Here is a 21,208-nt window from a genome sequence, read left to right on the forward strand (position 1 = left end):
AGCCAACTTGGGCTGTCCCAGGCCCCATTCTAGTGATCTGCTCAGGCTTCCCAATTCCCACCAAGACAAGCAATATAATGAGCTTCTGTCAACTAAGGCTTTTGCAGGTGGACCTTGGCAGTGCCCTTTACCGCCAGGATCTTTTTGCCCACTGGAATATTCTTTTCCAGTGCCATCTTCTCTTTACCCTCACCTATTTCCTTAACCAGACTTTAACCTTACTTCCAATCCCCATAATATACCTCTTTTATCAATCTAGGTTTTTAGGTCTGTAAATTTCTTTACAGAGGATCTCTGTGCCACAAGAAGGGAATCCCCAGAACTCCCTACCCTTGTGCCAAATCCCAAGGGGTCACAGGGGAGCCAAACCTACCCTGTACCCCGAACCTGCCACTAGACCTTATTTATCTCCCTGACCACCAGAAACCCTAATTTTATTTGGGTTCACCAAATCTAAACCTCCTCACTCCCTTTTAAAAGTCACTATGTAAGTGACAGGAAAGTACAGACATATAACACAAATGGAATGGGAGATGTCTCTTTACGATCCTTCTGTCTCTTTTCTTTCAGCACAAGTTTTTGTAAGAGGCTTCCAGTCTTACAAAAAAGAAGCTCAGGTTCTTGGCTAGGTAACTGGATATTTCACAGGTGGCAACTCATTCAGTGTTTCATCATGGAGCTTTGGGAGACTCACACTTCCCCTTTTCCCATTTGGATCAGCTTAGCAGGAGGATTTTTAACTGGAAACTCGCCTGGTTTATGCAATGTTTTAGTGAATCCCACATGTTGATTCTTATAAGGAGAGGTATTGGCAGTAAAGCTAGAAAAATTGAGATGCCATCTCCATTTATAAAACTTTTTTTTCATGATAAAAATTAGAGAACTGCCCACAAATTTGTGGAGTAATAATTAAAGCATCCCAGTTTGCCATGTTTATACAAATTAATGTATCTTTGGTTATAATTGCATTTATCCCAAATATTTTTTTTGTGAGATTCCTCTTTTTGAGATCTATCTTCATCATTCACCATTATCTCCTCTTCTGTAACGATTATTAAGGGATATACAACTCTCTTCCTTGCTGAAAACAACTGTTATATGAAATTTTAAGATATAATGTTCTTGGTGGTTTTCTGGAGGTCTTGCGACCAGCCTTCATTTCCACAGAGTAATCATCACAAGAATAGCCAGGTGTTAAAGTCCAAATTCTTTTTTGTCTCCTTGCCTAGGGCTAGGCAGCTTTCTGGAGAGCCTTTCAGACCAACCTTGGTCTCAGTGGGGGAAGTGAAGGAGGCCAGCCACCATGGTGGTGTGAGATGAAGTGAGTGAATCTGTCTCTCAGTCCTAGGGCTTGAGCTTTAGCCTCGAGCCACCACAAAGGTAGACGATGGAATGAACGTGTCTCTGGGTCCACTGTCTTCTCTGGCTCTATCTCCAAGCCTCTCAATCCCCCAGGAGAACCACCAGAGCCTGACCAAAGATGGAATGAATGTTGGCTTTCTCCTTGGCTCCGACAGCTTGAGCTCCCACCTCCAGTCCTCTTGTCTTCTCTGGTGCTGACCCTGGCTGAGTTTGTTCCAGCTTATATGCTCTACACTGAGTATAAACCAATCATCATATCACTAGGAAACCATTATTTGTTGTAAGATTAAATCAATCATACTGAACTTATTTAAAGCACCATGCTAAACTCAATAATCATTGTCTCATCAATTCTACTTGTAAGAATGTAAGAATCCTTGTTTTAAGTACAGAGTTCTGGCCCTTAACAATAACACAACACTGTTCAGGAAAAAGAGTATGGGACTCACCTGAAAGCTAGCTCTCAAACACTGATTAAGCTCCTGCTACTTGTTCAATATTTTGTATCAAAGAAAAAAATAGAACCTGGCTCCAAAGATCCCCTACTATCACATTTGGGCAATGTGCAAAGAATACATACACATATACATACATTCTTGTACATACATATGCAATATATGTATGTGTATGTCTCTGGATGTATTTGCATGTGTATATATGCACACACACATATATGTATTTATATAGATAGATAGATAGACAACTATCTTTCTATATGTATCCATATCTATCTATAGATAGAAGTTCAGACAGATAAACAGCTATTATAGATATGATAAAATAGAGAGAATCTTGGGGAAGACACTAGCACTAACATGGAGGGCAAGAAAGATTTCGAATGGAAGGTGAGGTTTTTAACTGAGGTTTTAAAAGTCTGAAGTCAGAGACAAGAAAGAATTGTTTGAATCTCAACACAGATATTTACTAGCCAAGTGAAACTTGGCAAGATATTTCTTTACTTACTCTAAATGTGTCATCTTTTGATCATCTGAATTTTTAATTCCATATATTCCAAGAATCTTGCTCCTTAGATAGCCTTTCCCTTATATTGAAACTTGTTTTATATATTGTTTCCTTCCCCATTGCCTCATAATGTGCCATCACATCTCCCTTAAAAGAATTGTCATCATCATCATCATCATCATCATCATCATCATCGCCACTATGATCATCATTGTCATCTTCAAGAATTCTACTGCTTCTGCTCTCTCATCATAGGTCTCCTCACTTTCACCACTAAATTCCTAGAAAAATCCTTTAGGAAAATCTCCATTGGGCCATGATTGACACTATGCTGAGAGATTTGGGCCTGGAGTCAGGAAGATTTTTCTTCTTCCTACCTTTTTGACTAATCCTCTGCTCATTGATTATGCACTCAGTGCAGCGTCTAAGGTTGAGATCCAATAGTGTATGGATCAATTATCTGCTCCTCATGATAATTATGGCCTTACAATTAACACACACACAAAAACAGAGGTTTTCCATCAAATAGTCTGTCCATTTATCTATATTTAGAATATAGATAGAAATACATTATATATATATATATATATATATATATATATATGTGTGTGTGTGCGTATACAGACACACATGTACATACATACAGAGACATATATTGTGTATTTATATATATGAATGTAGATATAGGTGTATGTATTCTTTGCATATTGTCTACATGTGAGAGTAGGGGATCCTTGGAGTCAAGAACTATACGTACATACATGATGAAGTTGATACACATATTGCCAGAGCTAGCTCAGTTGTTTGGTGGGCTCTGAAGGAAAGTTTGGGAGTGAAGAAGCTGCCCACCAAATTGAAGGTCTACAGAACTGTTGTGTTGGCCACACTGTTGAATGCCCATGAAACCTGGACTGTCTATGAGTGCCATGCCAAGAAACTGAATCGCTTCCATTTGAATTGTCTTAGGGAGATTCTGAAGATCATCTGGCAGAATGAGATACCAGACACTGAGATCATTTCCCCAGCTGTACTGCCAAGCATCCAAACTCTACGTGCAGAATGTAACTTCAATGGGCTGCCATGCTGTGTTAATGCCAAATATATGTTTGCCTAAAACACTAATTTATGGAGAGCTCACCCAAAGGAAGCTCTTACAGGGAGGGGAGAAAAAGCAAATCAAAGAAAATCCCCAAATTTCTCTGTAGAACTTTGGAATCAGTTTGAGACTTTGAAGACACTGGCATGGGACCATTCAAAATGGTGTGCCTTCATCAAAGAACAAGCTATATTCTATGAGTGAAGCAGAATTCAATAGGTCAAAAGAAACAAGAGAAGATTCTCAGAGATTTTGTGACTGGTTGTATTTGACTATTAAGAGGTCTGGAATAAACCAACAATAGCCTCCCTTCAAGACTACTTTTTCTCTGGGCCTTTTCCCCAAGTTCCAGCTTTGGAAAGAACAGAAAGAAAAGATTTTGCATTAGAAAGTGTGGAACTCCAAACTCCAGAGATCTTTTGGCAATTATTTAGTGATTTTCCTTGACTTGGCTCATGCTGTAGCCTTGCCTTGATATTTCTGGGGGATTAGAAAGTGAATTTATTTGAAGTCAGTATCATGCAGGTAAGAAGTATCAGAGTCAGAGTTTGACCCCAAGCTCTCTGATTTCCATCCAGTAACTTCTTCCTGTCATTTGTGCTTTCTCTACTTTATTTTTGAGCATCATTGAATGACTGGAATTAGGCCATCAAAAATTATAAATTACAATATCCTTCAACACAATTTGTATTTGAAGGCAAAGAGAGAGAAATAATAGGAAAGAAAAAGGAGAAACACAAAAAAAGGCAAAGGCAGAGAGACAGAGAAAGAGAGAGAGAAAGAGAGAGAGACGGAGACAGAGAAAGAAAAAGAGAGGGAGAGAGAGAGAGAGAGAGAGAGAGAGAGAGAAGGAGAGAGAGAGAGAGAGAGAGCGCTTTTTTTTAAAAAAAAGAATCTTAAAACTATAAGATGCTTCTTTTGATTTAACTGAGTTATCAACCCAGATGTATCCCTGAGGTTGCTAAAGCAAAATAATTTGGGCAACATTATTTACAATGAATTTTTTTGATTGATAAACACTTTAGAATAAAGGAAAAGATAATGAGATTAATGGTGACATAAATCTGTCAGGGTTCATTCTTGATTGTTTTTTATTTTAATATTCTTGAAACATTTAACATGATTGTTAATGCTGCAAAGTCTTCATCGATCCTAAGATTAGAAACTGGAGCATCTGATTATTTTCTTTCCTTGAATTTCTCAAGTCTGTTTTTTTCCTTTATTATACTACATTTAAGCAATCATAAATAAAAAGAAACCTTAGCAATATCATTTCTACAACTGGAGGCAGGAGGAAAGAGCAATGACTAAATCACTCAACAAAATAAAAGGCTGGACTTCAGGCCCCTTTCCCTACCCCCCAATTCCCCTCTTAGAGATCAAACTACACTGAACATAATGGTGTGGGTTTATATTTCTCCTCTGACATTTATGAGGTCATCTAGTTGAAATACAGATGTGATAAATAATCCTGTCCATCCCATTAATCAATCTTTTTTGCATCAAACAATGAAGTACTTTATAAGTGCCTCCATATTCTAGGTACCTTGCGATGTTGTTAAAAGACAAAAAGTTCCAGCTGGCGAGACTTGATCAAGCATAGAAGCTTTTCTTGGGACTTCATTATACCCTGGACACACTATTTCATGGGCCACTCATTTTGATTTTGGGGGCTTCCCCATCATGGTCTCCTGCCACCTCCTTTTCAGCTTTCTCTTCCTTGTTGTGTTCTCCATTAGATTGTAAGATCTTTGAGAGTAAGGGCTGTTTTGTTGTTTTATTTTGTTTCTATTTGTGTTCTCAGCATTTGCAGATGGTAGGTGCTTAATAAATATTTAATAAGTATTGACTTTCCTCTCAGTGGGGCCTGGATGAATCAGGAGAGGTCAGAATGTATCCCAACCTGAAAACACTGGCATTCTGAGCAAGCAGGGCTAGCTTGTGCCATCAAAGGTCTGTGGGAACAAGATGAGACATCAAAATGCTCAGCTCTTCTTTACTCCCTCCATTTGGATTCTTGACCAATTAGAGCCTTGATTTCGTGCTGGAAAGAAGGTTGTTTTTCCTACCCCATCTTAGCTATTTGGATTTAACTGGTGAAGGATTCCTTCCTACCATCACTTTTGAATAAGTTTAGTTGTTGTTGTTTATTTGTTAATTTTTTATTTTAATTTCCCCCCCCCCAGCTTAGACTACCTCCTCTTGTTGTGGTAATAATACTGGAGTGTTAGCTAATAAACACACACACACACACACACACACACACACCCTTTTTCTTCAATAGATTGTGACAGAAGTTTCTAAAATGATTTTATGATTTTATGAGTATTTCTTTGCAAAGTCAAAAAATTAGCCCTCAGCACAGGAAAGGAAACAGCAATATTTTGAATGTATTTTTTCTCATAATCAAGTGGATTGAGAAAAGTTATTATATGTAAGACTATGTGAATGATAGGTAAAACCTCCTAGACAGACAGCTAGAGAGAGAAAAGGAAAGAAAGAGAGACAAAGACAGAGAGTCAGACAGACAGACAGAAATAGAGAGATAGAGCTTGACAGAGACAAAGGGAGACAGAGAGAGAGGGAGAAAGGGCACACTTTAGTCTACATTCATAATTCAGAATCCCAGAGATATTTGTCCCCGGGCTCTCTGTTTTCTTGCACCATGAGATTTTTCACTTCTTTACAGGCAATATTCAGAAAGCAATAATAAATTCAGATTATGTTTGTCTAAAGCCAAATCCTATTATGAAATAAACATGATTTAAACCTAAGCAATGCATGGATGAAGAAGGGGGGCAAAGGAGAGAGTTGAGAGAGGATAAAGTCTCTCAGTTCCAGTGAAGTAGCACATTATATCCAGACAGGTCACTCTTAAGAGGGTGACTGAACCAGACAAAGCTTTAGCTACTTATAATTCTATCGAATTGAACATAGCAGTGCCTTTCTCTTAAAAATGACTTGAAATGACACACTACTACACAACCCCAGAGTAATATTTTTTTCATCAGGGCTCAAAAACTCCCCACTTTCTCCTTTTTTAGAGTGGATACCACCTTTTATAATACTTTGGTTTTTCCTTCTAACTGAAAAAGAAACAAACAAACCAAAAAACTACGCTTCCCATCAACTTCCTATTATGGAGGGGTTACGTAGATAATAACCATGGGAAAGGAGAAGGAAATGCAGTTGAACTAAAGAAATACAAAAATAAAACCATCATCATTTTCCACCTATTTCTACAACTCCCTTGAAATGCATCTCAAGTTGTAAGTGGTTTCTGAAATTGGCAAGCATTACCAGTTCTGATTAGTTCCTTTTAGGGAAAAGGCCTGGACCTCTGGTTTCATTTGGTTCCCCCTGGTCATAAAATGTTCCTTATGATTGCAGATTGGATTCTCCTCTAACACACTTGGCCCTTATCTGTCGACATCGAAAGTATTCTGCTCATTTCTGAGTGCCTCATTATAGATAGTTTGTTAATGCTCTGTAGTATGTCCAGAGGAGGATGACCAGGTCAGAGAGCCACTAGAGAAGGACTGGGCAAGACAAAAAGAAATAATAGTGGGGTATCATTAAGCATTTGAAGCACTTCAAATATTTGAATTAGAGGGTGACCTTATAACAAAAAGTGTGTATTATGTAAGGATCTGTTGAAGGAACTGGGAGTATTTATCCTAAAGAAGAAAAGAGTTAGAACACTCAAATTATCTCTGTTCCAAGCTTTGAGGGACTGTTAAGCAGAAGGATGAGATTTGCTATCCTTGGCCGGAGGGTGGAACTATAGAAAGTAACAGGCAAAAGCTGTTCAAACTGATCAATTGAGGGAGTGATTGTTGTTCATCTATTCAGCCCAAGTGGCTTCTGAGATCCTTTCCAAGTGTGAGATTGGGAATTCCCACCAGTTTTCCTGACCTGGGATGAGACCAATCTGTGGATTGCTGATTTTTCTGCCATCAAGAAGAACTGAGTGTTGTTTCATTGAAGAGACTGACTTATTTCTAGAGGTTATCTTGCTTTAATTTCTGACTAATTTGACTTGCTAGATGGAACTCTTTTTAGTTGTCTCTGAAAGTGATTTTTTTTCTATAATGTCCAATTTTTATTGTGATTAGCAATGCCATAGTTTACATCAAAATAAAGTCATAAATTTGTTCTCTGTGTTTATGGTTGTTAAGGCACTGATGTTGCTGACATTTTGGAAATTAACCAGCAATGTGATTTAAAGGATTTTAAGGACATGAAATATTTTAAAGCACAAATTAGATGACAAAATAGTTCAATTTGGTATAATACTTGGACATGAAATAGTTCAAGTTGAAGTTGAGAGAAAGTTGCTTTGTTTCTCTACATCTGTTCTCTTTTCCTTGTGAGTTGGGCTATGAAAGTTGGTTCTTTCTCAAGATTTGACTGCTAGACTTGAATTCAAATTTTACCTCAGGCTCTTACTAGTTGTGTGATTCTGGAAAAGTAATTCAACCCTATTTGCCTCAATGTCCTAATTTGTAAAATGAGCTGGAGAAGGAGATGACACAATACTTTAAGTATCTTTGTCAAGAAAACCCCAAATTAGGTCATGAAGAGTTGAATGTGACTGAAAAATAACAACAATAACTTTCTGACTCCGGGCCCATTGCTCTATCCCCTGTATCCTGTCTTATAAATCAGTGAAGGATAGGGTCACCTTTTGATTTGGTAGTATAAGTAATCCATGAGACATACACAGAAACCTCTAGGAGGCACAACATAACAGGATATATAAATAGGGACATGAAGAGAACCTATTATTTTCATTGGTATATATAGTTTTTTTTAGATCAGAAACCTCCTTCTACTTTGTTGTCATCATTTTCTCTGCACTTTGATCTTAGAAAGTTACCTAATATTCTCACTAAGGAATTAAGTGATTTGCCTAGGATCAGAGCATTGTTATATTTGAGAAATAAGACTTTAATCCAGCTTTTTCTTACTTCAGAGCCAGCTTACCATATTCCATATTTTTCAGTTTCTTTAACCAAGATATATGCATGGGAATATGTGTGTGTGTGTTTGTGTTTGTGTGTGTGGAGAGAAACAGAGAGAAAGACACAGAGAGACAAAGAGACACACACAGAGAAACAAAGAAACAGGAGAGAAAAAATGGGGGGAAGAAGGGGAGGGGGAGAGAGAAAAATATGGAAGATTATTATATAAGGTATCTAACTCACATTTTATAAGATATTTCACTTGTCAAGGTGGGAAATCCATTGAATAAATCAATTAAATCATGTCTCTCCACTAAGGTAATTGATAAGATGATATGCTCTGATACCTAATGTAGGTGAGAAAGTCTTAATTGATCAATCAATCAATCAAAGAAGTTTACAAAGCCCATGAAGCCTGTTGGATGTTTGGGTGTGATTATATGGTAGAAAGTGTCTTCCAATTGACTTAGGAAAGCTGATCACACCTCATGTGTAATCTAAAAAGCTTGAAACTGTTCCAGTATTGAAAAATGTGCATGTCTAGGGAGTTAAAGATGGAAGTCTTCACATTAAACTCCTAAAAAATAATCATGTCAAAGGGAACTGAGATCTACTCAGCCTTCGCTTCCATTGTCTCCACCTTCTCTTATAACTTGGGGAGGACCTTACATTCACCACAGTATTTATTCAGTGTGTATTCTGTCTTGCTCTGAAGACCCAGGTGGTCACTATGAGTGAGCATTGAAAGAATAGCTCCAGAGCCTTCAAGTGCTGTGGAACATGAATAGGCAGGTAAGCAGACTATTAGATAAATTGATATCAATACACTGATGATTATGTAACAGCAATTTATATTAGTATGGGATACATATCTATGTAAATCAAATGATATAGTAATTGGCTATTGTTTCGAAACAGGAAAGAGGGGGGGAAGCTGACTAAATATAGGTCTGAATAATCCTAAAAATGACTTTGATGATTTCTTCACCAGTGACATGAAAATATGTACTTTTTTGGGCCTTAATCCATGCCTTCACTCTTACATTGTATAAGACTCTCTGCAAGCCAGATGGTCACCATTGATTGGTATTGCTACTCTTGGCAATTTAAAGTACCCCCCAAATCATGATTTCCTCATTTAAGGCACTATTGCCACAAGAAAAAAATTCAAAGGATAATATAGGATTATCCCCACCCCTAAACCAGTAACCTAAAACTTTCTTACATTGCCTTAATTTATTGATTGAAAAACATCATTTAATCATATATTGAAGTTTGTGTTTATGTGGCTAGGTAACACAACGACAAAAACCAACTAATCTTGTGGATTTTACTGTTAACCTTGAAACTCAAATTGCCTCCAATATGAGGGATGGAGAGAGTTAATATTTAAGTCATTATAGATGGAGATTTAAATTGTCATTTCACTCAGTTACTAGATAGTTTGTTGAAGGACAAACATGAAGTATACCCAAAAGACACCATGGGACATCGAACACTTTATTTTCCTCATTATTTCTGAGATTGTCTTTACCTTCTCCTCATTCATGCTCCTCTAATCTCTGTGATCAGTCATCCTTAGCATATTCTCTCTCTTTCTATTTTCTTCTTTGATATCTTCTCTGCTTTCCCAGATATTTTCAAAATCTCTGGAGCCAGAAAGCTTTTCTCCAATAAAAGTTATGTATTTAGCAAAGTTCTTCATAAAAGATCTGTCAGCATTTTAGTAGAAAATTGATCCAATGAAAAGGCATTTTTTAATAGAAAGAGTACAAATGAACCACTGTGGAGTCAAGTTGACCTTTATAAATATCAGGAGGTGGTAGGCTTCTCTATCCATTAGTCTCTAAAATGCTCCACGGAGGGATTCCTCTGTTGATTTGTCTCGACTTGGTGAAGATTTGAGCTCTTGGAAGCTTTATTAGCAGGACACAATTTTATGCAGATCTCATTAACCTTAAAAAGGCTTTGAGTAAAAGCATGTGGTGGGTACAGTTATAGTCATCTCTTTCCTCAGGCATGACAGATAATGACATGTTAGGAGATTTTCAAAATAGTGTCAAAAGAAGAAGAAGAAGAAAGAGAGAAAGAGTTAGCTTTCTACTTTGCTTTAGATAAGCAGCTAGGTATAGCATCAAGATATGGTAATAAGTTTATTAAAATTAGAAAGAATAAAAAATGTATCTAATAAAAACTATAATAAACAATAGTAGCAATATGTACAACAATGTTTGCAATACATTTTACATACATTTACATACAAAAATAGAGAGACTTTAAAGTTTGCAATACATTTTATATACATTTCACTTGTTCCTCATGAAAGCCATATTATCATCCTTATTTTAGGAAGCTGAGGCAGACAAAAGTTAAATGACTTGCCTAGTGTTACATAGCTAGTAGAAGGAGAGAGAACTGAAATTTAAGTGTTAGTGCTTCCAGATTCAGTACTCCATTCATCCATCATGCTATCTGGTTTCCAGGATATGAAGGAAGTTTTGTCTTCTCAGATTTTATTTGTAGGGTAAAATCACTAGATCCATTTCAGTACTGGTAGGTCTTTCAGAATACAATCATGTCTAATATGTGTTCACATCATTCCTAAATCCTAGCATAGTATAATAAGTGTTAAATGCACGATTAAACTGAACTTGCTATTTTGTTTTTGGTTGTAATCAGTCTTTTATCAGAATATCATTGCCTTTTACTTAAATGGGCATTCTGTTAAGTTAGGTTAGTTTTATTTTGCTTTGTTTTTTCACATGAATTTGATTTATTCTTTGAAATTCACCTTGGTTAACAGGGGGGATAAATAGTTGATTTGAAAGCTAAGTCCAATGTCACGAGTGCACATTTGTCTGTTAAGAGAGTGGAATCTCTAATAGGACCCTTGCCATAGGAACATTAGGTTTTCTTGGACCTGTTTATGTACTCACTTGTCTAAAATCTGACTGACACTTATTGTAGAACTTTTTGTTTTGTTTTGGTTTGGTGAGGATGCCTTTTGAAAGATACTTTTGATTTTGTTTTCATAGTGAAATGTTGTGCCCATGGAGGATAAAAGAGTATAAATAGCCATGATTATGTAATTTTGCTCATATGTAACAAATTAGGGTTTAGCCCCCATTAATTTGATTTTTAAATTTAATTTTAATTATTTAAATTAATTAATTTAATAATTAAGATACCAATCAGCTATCACCTTGCATGTTAAAAGATGAATCTCCAAGTCTTAACCCACCTTCTCTGGCAAGTTCCTCCCACCCAATTTGACCCATACAACCTATGATTGTCCCCCAAACAAAATTCAAGAGTAAAACTTTTGAATATGGCCTTTGGTCTACAAAGTCATCCAGGAAGACTCGAACCTAACAGGTACCTTTTCCTCACTTCATAATCTTACCATTCAGTTCCAGTTTAAAAATGAATTTTCTTTAGTCACTTCTTTGGTCTAGGAAAGATTGTCTGACTTTGAATCCTAGCTTTGTTACTAACTACCAAGGTGAGCAAGAAAAAACATTGAACTTCTCAGGACCCAGTTCCTTGCTTGTAAAATTTGGAGACACCACTATAAGGCATTTGAGCTCTGAATCAGTGTTAATGATGACCTTTGAACTTCCTTCCCATGTAGGTGTAGGTCTTGTTGACCCTGCTGTTGGAGGGCTTCTCTTTTAGAAGATTTTCCTCATTTGGGGATACTTCAGGCTGGATAGCCTTTAAAACCTTTTCTGGAGTTAAGATTGTATGATTATGGAAAGATGGGAACAAAGCCTGTGGGCAGAACAGAAGCATTCTTCAAGAGAAAACATTCTTCAAGATGAGAGAGAAAAAGAGTATCTGGAAAATTGTATACAAGTAATGTGCTGTCAGAATTCTGAAGCCTTAATTTTATACTTGTGGAAGATGAGAGGTATTGGGCTAAATGGCCCTGCTCTGAAATTCTTCCATTTCCCAGTTTAAGCTCTCAGGTTTTCAAATCACAATCTTATTTTTCTACATAAACACAAAAGTGTTTACTCATACATTTGCATGTGAATAATCCCCTTTACTTCTTTCCAAGGCACAGGCAGCTTCAAATTCATATATGTCTTAGCATTAGGTAGTGGTCCTAGAGTATAAGTTTGGGAAACCACAAATTTCCTTTCTGTAATTTTCAGATCTCACAGACACCAGACCCCAGTGTGGGCATTCTATTTCTGCCTTGTACCCTGGGGAATCTCTGAAATATGGGGCTCCTTGTCAGCCATCTGTCACGCCTTAGAGTAGGAGTCTAAGGTTTGCTAGAAAAGCCTTTGCTCATCTGTTCTGCATATCGTCATCCTTTGTACTTATCTCTAGTAGCCACATGGTGTGGCCACTCTTTTACAAAAGGCTGAAGTCAGCTCACCTTCAAGATAAAGGTTCCTGATACCCTGGGAGATTATTTAAACTCTGTCTTCTCACAGATGGGACTACAACTGCATAGCTAATTATTACAAACATGGGAACACACCATGCTATTACAAGATGAAGTGATCATGTATCAGGGACATAGGCTTTCTGTGCTAAGAACTATAGGGAAACTGATGATACGGCCTCAAATACTATGGCCACATGGGAAAAAAAAAGTTAATATTTAGTCCATCCATTATGTGTTAACATCTTGAACATGATACTCCAAAAAACATTTAGACGGTTTTCAGGGGAAAATTTCATTTTAATTACCCATTGGTGAAACTCTATGGAAATTATTAGATTGAATTTACTTATTTTATCTAAGGACAAATGGGATGGTCTATAGTCTGTTAGAAAGTTTTAATGAAGGGATAAACTAAGTGATGAAATATACTAGCAAAAAATAATATATGGTTTGATGCATAATTAGAATATATTTATTAAATTCCTACTATGTGCCCGGCACTATGTGCTAAGTATTGGGATATGAAAAGAGGCAAAGAGGAATTCATGCTCTAATCATAGAGATAAGTGAACAAATATGTTGTTCTTGTTCAGATATTTAGTTCTGTCCAATTCTTTGTGACCCCACAGACAACATCGGGATCTTCTATCTTCCACTATCTCCTGAAGTCTGTCCAAGCTTAGTTTATTTGCTTCTATGACACTCTCTACCCCTCTCATCTTCTGCCTCCCCCTTTTCTTTGGTCTTGAATTTTCTCCAACATTAGGTTCTTTTCCAACAAATTCTGTTTTTCCTTATAGGACCAAAGTATTTTACCTTCAGTTTCAGTATTTGACCTTCCAGCAAATATCCTGAATTAACTTCAAGTGTTGACTTATTTGATCTCCTTGATATTCAAGGTACTCTCAAAACTCTTCTGTAGCATTATAGTTCAACATCATAAGTTGTTCAGCACTCAGCTTTCCTTATAGTCCAATTCTCACAGCCATATATTGCTATTAGAAAAACCATTGCTTGGACTATCTTCATTGCTGATTTCTACATTCATGCTACTGTTTAGATTTTTACAAACAAAATGTAGACAGGGTAAAGAAAAAATAAAAGAAAGAGGAAAAGTACTAGAATTTAGAGGTTTTGAAAAAGACTTTCTATAGAAGAAGGTATTTTTAGTTGGGACTTGAACGGATCCAAAGAAGTGAAAAGAAGTAGAGATGTGGAGGGAGAACCATATAGACGTGAGAAAGAACCAGAGAAAATACACAGATCTAAGAAATGAAGGATCTTGTTCTTAGAGCCCCAGGAGACCAGTCATCCCATGAGACTGTTGTGAGGAATGAATTAAACTATGTAACCAAAGATCTTTGAAAATCTTAAAATACAACTTTAAGTTAAAAATAAAGAAAATTTAGTTTGAAATGAACATATATGTATCTGTTATATATGATGATGGTAGAATAGAATAGAATATATAGATATATATTTTGAACATATCCCTTCCTTATACCCCCTAGACTCTAGTTTGCTGCTATTGCTTTGATATGAAAGCCATGGGACTCTAAGAAGTATTTGTTCCCTTGAATGAACATTCTAGACTCATTTGTAGTTATTTTAATACACTCAACCTTATTTACTCTTATCTGAAAAAGGGGTCACTTTACCTTTTTTGATGTCTTTCCCTTCAAAGGATTGTCATTGAATTTACCCTAGAGTAACCCTCCCCCTTGCATCCTTTTCTTTGGAAAGCATCACATAGCCTGGTACTTTCTTAAATAAACTATTATTTTCCATGAAGTTAATTAACATTTTCTACATGCATTTTTATTCTAATTAGCATTTCAATCAACTAAGAACAATGCACAATTAACCATAGCACCTTTTAGAAAATATTTATTGTGTTTTCTTTTTTTTTTCTTCCTATCTTTTTTTATTCCTTCCTCCCTGCATCTCTCTCACTCTCTCTCTTCCTACCTCTATTCCCCACACTCTTTTTTTATTTCTTTATTTTTGGGATGTTTATTTGTGACTCTAAACACATTAGATAAGAAGTCTTTCAGTCTTTGAAGACCTTCAGGAAGGAGAATTTATTACCTCCTATAGATCCATCTTTTGTAGAGTTCTAGATTTTCATGGATTACTATCCCATTGTCATGACCCACTGCTTTCTAGAAACAGCCTTTTAGAATGTAATAAAAATCAATTTATCTTGTATCTATAGACAGAAGCCATTTAAAACTACAAATAACAAATTGAAAGAAATAATAAAAATCTCAAGGTTATGAGATACTAGTTCTTAGATGAAGCAAGCGAAGAGGAGGCAATGGGAAGGGATAAACATAAGTACCAAAAGAAGTAACCATTAGGGACCAATTCTAATAATGCAAGTCCCTTTCTTTTATTAGGAATAGTGCATAGGATCTAATGAAATAATGATTGCTGCCAGAGGACCATCTCCCTTCTATGTTCTTCTTCACTCTAAGTATTTTTGAATTAGATATTTAGTCACTCTTGCTTTCCTCATTCTAAAGTGTTAACACATTTATCTGCAGAGGGGAATGTTTGGAAGAGGAGGCTCAAACATTTCTCCAAGGTTAAGAGAGAGAGAGGAAAAAGGAAGACATACAGATGTTCCTCTCAGATGCTTTAACAGTTCTTTGAAAAGCAGCTTCAATGAATAAGACCTCAGCAAACATAAATAGAGCAGGAAATCTTTAGCAAGAGTTAGCCTTTTTTTTCTCTCTGCAAAATGGCATTTGGGAAAGAGAAGAAGAGCAAAGTTCTGTTCTATTGACAGTTACAAGAACTTTTCCAAATGACAACTATTTGTCTTACAATTTAAGTGGTTTATAAAGACCTAGTAATTAAGCCTTGCTAAGAGAGAGAGCTAAGTGCTTTAGATATACTATTTCAGGAAAGTATGACATTAGTTTGAGAAGGACCAGGGATCAGGAGATGATTCCTGTGCAAAACCTTCATTTTTATCTTGTTGGTGTTTTGTTTCATTATACAAAACTTTGCTGCCATGATAGAGTCTCCTCCACCTGGAATTTTTCTCACATGTGGAACCTTTAAACCCTCCAATATCCCTCCATCACAACAGCCTTCTTGTCTCATCAATGGATTATTTACAGGACTTCCATTTTAAGGATAGGCCCAGATCAAGGATCCTCCATTCCCTTCATGGCTACTAGACTTTGACATCTGGCCCTGAAGGGGTACTCTTTATCATCCCCACTCTTTTCCAGTTACCTTTTGTGTATAACCTTCCCCTATTAGACTAAGTTCATTTAGGGAAGGGAAGAGTTTTCTCTTTTTCTTTATATTTCCAAGGTTTAACACAGTGCCTGGCACATTGAACTCACTCAGTAATCGATAGTTACCTGCTAATGTGCCTAGAAAGATTGTGCTTATGTTGGTTGTAAATGAAAGAAGACCATTTTATGCAACTGAAATGAAAAGAGAGTGCATTTTGATCATGAAAAATGACCAGTACAAAGACTTGGGGTTAGAAGATGGAGGACTAAATTTGAGAAGTGATGAAACTGCTCTTAGTACATTATAGAATGTAGGAAGGGAAAATCTAGAACTGACAAAGATAAGACTATGAAGGGGAGAGAATATCAGAGAGGGGGAGGTGATTAAAAGGATCCAAAGGTATACAGATGAGAATGTTTTTGTTATCTCTGATTGACATGTATCTAGTGTGTATTGGATATATCTCAATGTGGCCATCTGTCTGTATTTAATGACCTTGGATTAATGACCCCTGGTATTTCTTCCAACTCCAATTATATATTGATGATCCCATGATTGGAATGGAGACATTGTCTTCTAAAAGAGTTCCTTCTTTAAAAAAAAAATAACAAATTGAAGTACATAGCCAGTAAAGATTTTTCCAATTTCCTGTCCATATTACATGGTGTCTATTGAGTAACTTTTTGAAAGAGAAATCCCCTGTGCCATAGAGGATAGATGTCTAGTTTTAGGAATAAAAACATCAGCTTTCAATGCTTGATTCTAACTAGATCCTGGACAGGTCATTTAACTTTGAAGTGCTCCAGTCTTCACTGTAAATTAGAGATGAATTACCAATGTACATTAATGGAAGAAATTTCTATATTGGAAGTTCCCTATACTGATTAAATTACAGGGCCAAATTAGGACCAAAAATTCTTGTGGGCTACATTAAGGAAATTTTATTACACTCAGATTGTATGGATTTTATGATTGACAACCCTTAGTTTTATTAAATCTCTAAGTTTATCAAGTTACACATTTTATTAAAAATGAAATAGTGTTTTCAATATCAACTTTGTATCTTGTTAATTAGATACAATGGAATTGTTCAGTTAATTTGTAATAGTATTTAGGATGAAGTAGAAGTGAAATTTGTGGAGGGTGGCAGAGGGATGTAGATGAAAAAAAATGATAAACACACACACACACATACACACACAAAGATGTTAATAGACAACTTCCATTGAGATAAGAATAAAAGCAAGTCAATGGGTGACGATAAGGTGAAAGCAGAAGCCACAAACTGGAAGAGTAGAAGATAAAAGGAAAATACAGACATGAAACAAGGCCTGAAGAAATGACTATGGTTTCACTAAAGCATGAAAACTCCCATCTGAACAGCAGATTCAGAGTATTATCAGCCACCAAGCAGGCAAACAGTGTTATCTGGATGAAGCAAAATTTTCTCATTGACATGAACCAGTACAAAATTCCAATAAGAGTTTCACCATTTCCTGTTAATGCTCATGATAATGCTTCTGATATTTGCCAGCTGTATGACTCTGTGCAAGATATCTTACCTTTTCCCTCCCTATTGCCTATGGCCACAAAGCTAGGCTAGGTCAGAGACAGGAATTGAATCCAGATCTTCTTGACCTCAAAGGATGGCTTAGTCCCCTCCAGGAAATCATCTGCTAAAAGATAGCAGGTTGTGATGTTGCTCAATATAGGAAGTATAATCTGTGAGTATTACCATAGTGAGAAATAACTGAATTACAAATTATTATTGTTTTGTATTAGCATTGTTATCTACCAAGCAATTACATGAAATTTTAATGTGAAATTAATATTCTGATTAGGAAGCATGAAACTGAATCTAATTGTATAATATCCATCCTAGTGTTTCTAAAATGGAAAACAATGAATATTGTCCCTGAGCTTACTATTCTTTGGAAAGATTACTGTTTTCCAGTCTTCCTCTTTCACATATCGATTCATTGATCTTTACCAATATTCTCCATCTGATGGAGAATTAAAATTATACTTATTACGTATCTTTCAGGAAAGAGTCTTTATCATTAGAATCAAGAAGTTTATCTTTGTTATGTGCTATATTTGGTCTAACTCAATGTGAACATCTGGACACAGAATCATATGGGTTTCTACTTAGAGATTTGGCAGTCAAAAAAGTTGTTGTCCATTATTGAAGAGGGCCAAAATGATATCACTATATTAGAATCAAGTTAGTGTGTTCAACTTTTGCTGATAAGACAAGCATGAGCTCAGAATTCTCTGCAATAGGTAGGATACAGATAATCCCCATGAGCATTTGAGGCACATTCTTCTGAGCTAATTCAACTCTCCTTTGCTCCTAGAGCACAGCACCTTCTTGGATGAGGGTCACCTCATGTTGGATGATCCTATACAAGTGTCTCCATATTCATACAAGTTCTTTTTTTTTTAAATTTAATAGCCTTTTATTTACAGGTTATACGTATGAGTAACTTTACAGCATTAACTGCCAAACCTCTTGTTCCAATTTTTCACCTCTTACCCCCCACCCCCTCCCCCAGATGGCAGAATGACCAGTAGATGTTCAATATATTAAAATATAAATTAGATACACAATAAGTATACATGACCAAACAGTTATTTTGCTGTACAAAAAGAATCAGACTCTGAAATATTGTACAATTAGCTTGTGAAGGAAATCAAAAATGCAGGTGGGCATAAATATAGGGATTGGGAATTCAATGTAATGGTTTTTAGTCATCTCCCAGAGTTCTTTCTCTGGGCGTAGCTGGTTCAGTTCATTACTGCTCCATTGGAAATGATTTGGTTGATCTCATTGCAGAGGATGGCCAGGTCCATCAGAACTGGTCATCATATAGTATTGTTGTTGAAGTATATAATGATCTCCTGGTCCTGCTCATTTCACTCAGCATCAGTTCGTTTCATACAAGTTCTTAAGAGAAATAATTAGTGTCCTCATATAGCTTTGTCTAACCACCTTGTAAACATTTGCCCTGCCTGTGTTCTCCCTAAAACAGTCTTTTTGGGAAGTGTATATTTGTTTGGCATTGGAAAAATGGGGCCAGCCCAATGAAGTTGTGCTCTCTGCAGTAGCCTCAGAATGCTTGGAAGTTTAATTAAAGAAAGGACCTCAGTGTCTGGTGTCTTATCATCCAAGAATCAGATGGTTTTCTACTTTGAGCTCTGGAGCTTAAAGAAGAAACAGAGATGGAAAGACAAGGTAATTCTAGACAACCCTTGCTCCCTCTCCCAATGACCTCCACTTCAATAGAATAAAGGGGTGGTTAGGGTGGATTGAATGATCTCCATGGTCTCTTCTAATTCTAACCTTAAAGAGGCTTGGAGTATATAGAATGAAATTCATTTAAAGAAAAATAACAGAAGATGGCTTGGTGCATTCAACAGAATGTAAGCTTCTAAAGGGTAAACAAACATGTTCCATGTTTGCCTTTGTATTATAAGATTTAACACAGTACTTGCATGTAGTTGTTGGTAAATAAGTGATGATATGACCTTAATTAAAGCATTTTCTCCAAAATGTAGACAACTCCTTTAAGAGATCAGACATACTTCTTTTTGGAAGGAAGACCCTTTAGCCTTTCAAGTTTTAGATAATCACTCAGTAAAGAAATGATTAATTGGAAGAAGAATGAAGATAATTCTAAACTTCAGTCTAACTGCACACATACTGTTGGATAATCAAGTATATATCCATACCTTTTATATATTGATGGTAAGATAAGCCTTTGGAAAACAAAGCTGTGAGCAAATTTGGACATTATTCCATCTTTTTTCATTATTTATTTCCTAAACATGACTCTTGTGGAGTTTTTTTTGTTTTTTTTTTTTTTTTTTTTTTTTTTTTTTGTAATGAAAAATAGTCCAAAAGAGAAACTGGTATAGGGCCCATTTGCTGTCAAGGCCTTCCAGGTAATACTGAAAACATTTTCCTCAGTCATTCTGTTCAATAGATTTGTAAACAGCTTTTCCATTCTGATCTGACATGTTTTATAAAATAGAACAATTAGATAAGATGAAAACTAGTACTTTATCTCCCCATCAATTCTCATTTCTTAAGGGCATAGCTCTTCCTTTGGTTTTGATTCCAGGGATTCTTGCTCAAAATAATATTCCACCACCTGTTTGATTTTGGAAAAAACCCTGCCTTAGTTTCTCTAAAAGAATGGAATTGGATCATATAACCTTGAAGGTATAATTTAGCTCTATATTTTAGTTTTCCTCTTCTAATATTTGAGTTTAGTAACTGAGATTCTTGTATTTTAGTTTAGTAAGTGAAGAATGGATATAAGGAACTAAATTCTAGAGCAAATTTGAAATGAAGTATGGCAATAACATTTTTAGTCTTCTCCTTATAATTAACTTACTAGCACAATGCTAGACCCAGAGTGAGAAAAAAATGAGTTCAAATCTGATCTCAAATATTTATTACGTTTTTGACCTGGAATAGATCAACTAGTATACAAGTTTCCTCACTTCATTTAAAAATGTGGTTAATAATAATATCTATTTCATATAGTTCTTGGGAGATATTTGCAAAATATTTACAATAATGTCTGTACATAGAATGTCACATTACATAGAAGATATATTAAATGTATCCTTCCTGCCTTCTCTTTTTGCGTCCCTCTTCCCTTGCTCGATTCCTACTCTTCTCAGAGAAAATTTAAAGAAAGAAAATGGACTTCTTTTCAGCACTTCAGCAAGGACTTTGGGAAGTCCTGGTCACTTGCTGTCCAAAGATCCTAATTAGGAAGGAATTCTTTGTGTTTTAAAGTCATGAACACCTTGGGCAGTCTAGTGAAACTCATGACCTTCTTCCCAGAATATTGTTTTTAAAAGTATAAATCTAAATGTAAAAGATTAAAAAGGAAACCTAGTTCATGAACATTGTTCAGCCTCCATGTATCTGTCAAGAGATAGCCAGCAACATTTTGGGGAAAGGCAGCCAGATCAATAATCCTTTAGTGGAAGTGGGGATGGGCCATAAAAGTGCTTGTTTAAATTCTTATTACTTCAAATCACAATTTGTGGCTGCTGGTTTTAAATGACCCACATTGTGTTTTCACACTAAATATCACATGGGGCATGGGTATATGTACGCAAGTGTCTCTAGTTAAGCTAAGTCTTGATGTGGTA

At 36.0% G+C, this 21,208-nt stretch overlaps 1 protein-coding gene across 1 annotated transcript in view; it reads left to right on the top strand.

Annotated features, from left to right (window-relative positions):
- Nucleotides 1–21,208, top strand: part of PCDH15 (protocadherin related 15) — a 2,067,151-nt gene that overhangs the window by 1,019,411 nt on the left and 1,026,532 nt on the right. The window lies entirely within an intron of this gene.

The sequence above is a fragment of the Sarcophilus harrisii genome, chromosome 2, assembly GCF_902635505.1.
Source record: "Sarcophilus harrisii chromosome 2, mSarHar1.11, whole genome shotgun sequence".
Classification (NCBI taxonomy): domain Eukaryota; kingdom Metazoa; phylum Chordata; class Mammalia; order Dasyuromorphia; family Dasyuridae; genus Sarcophilus; species Sarcophilus harrisii.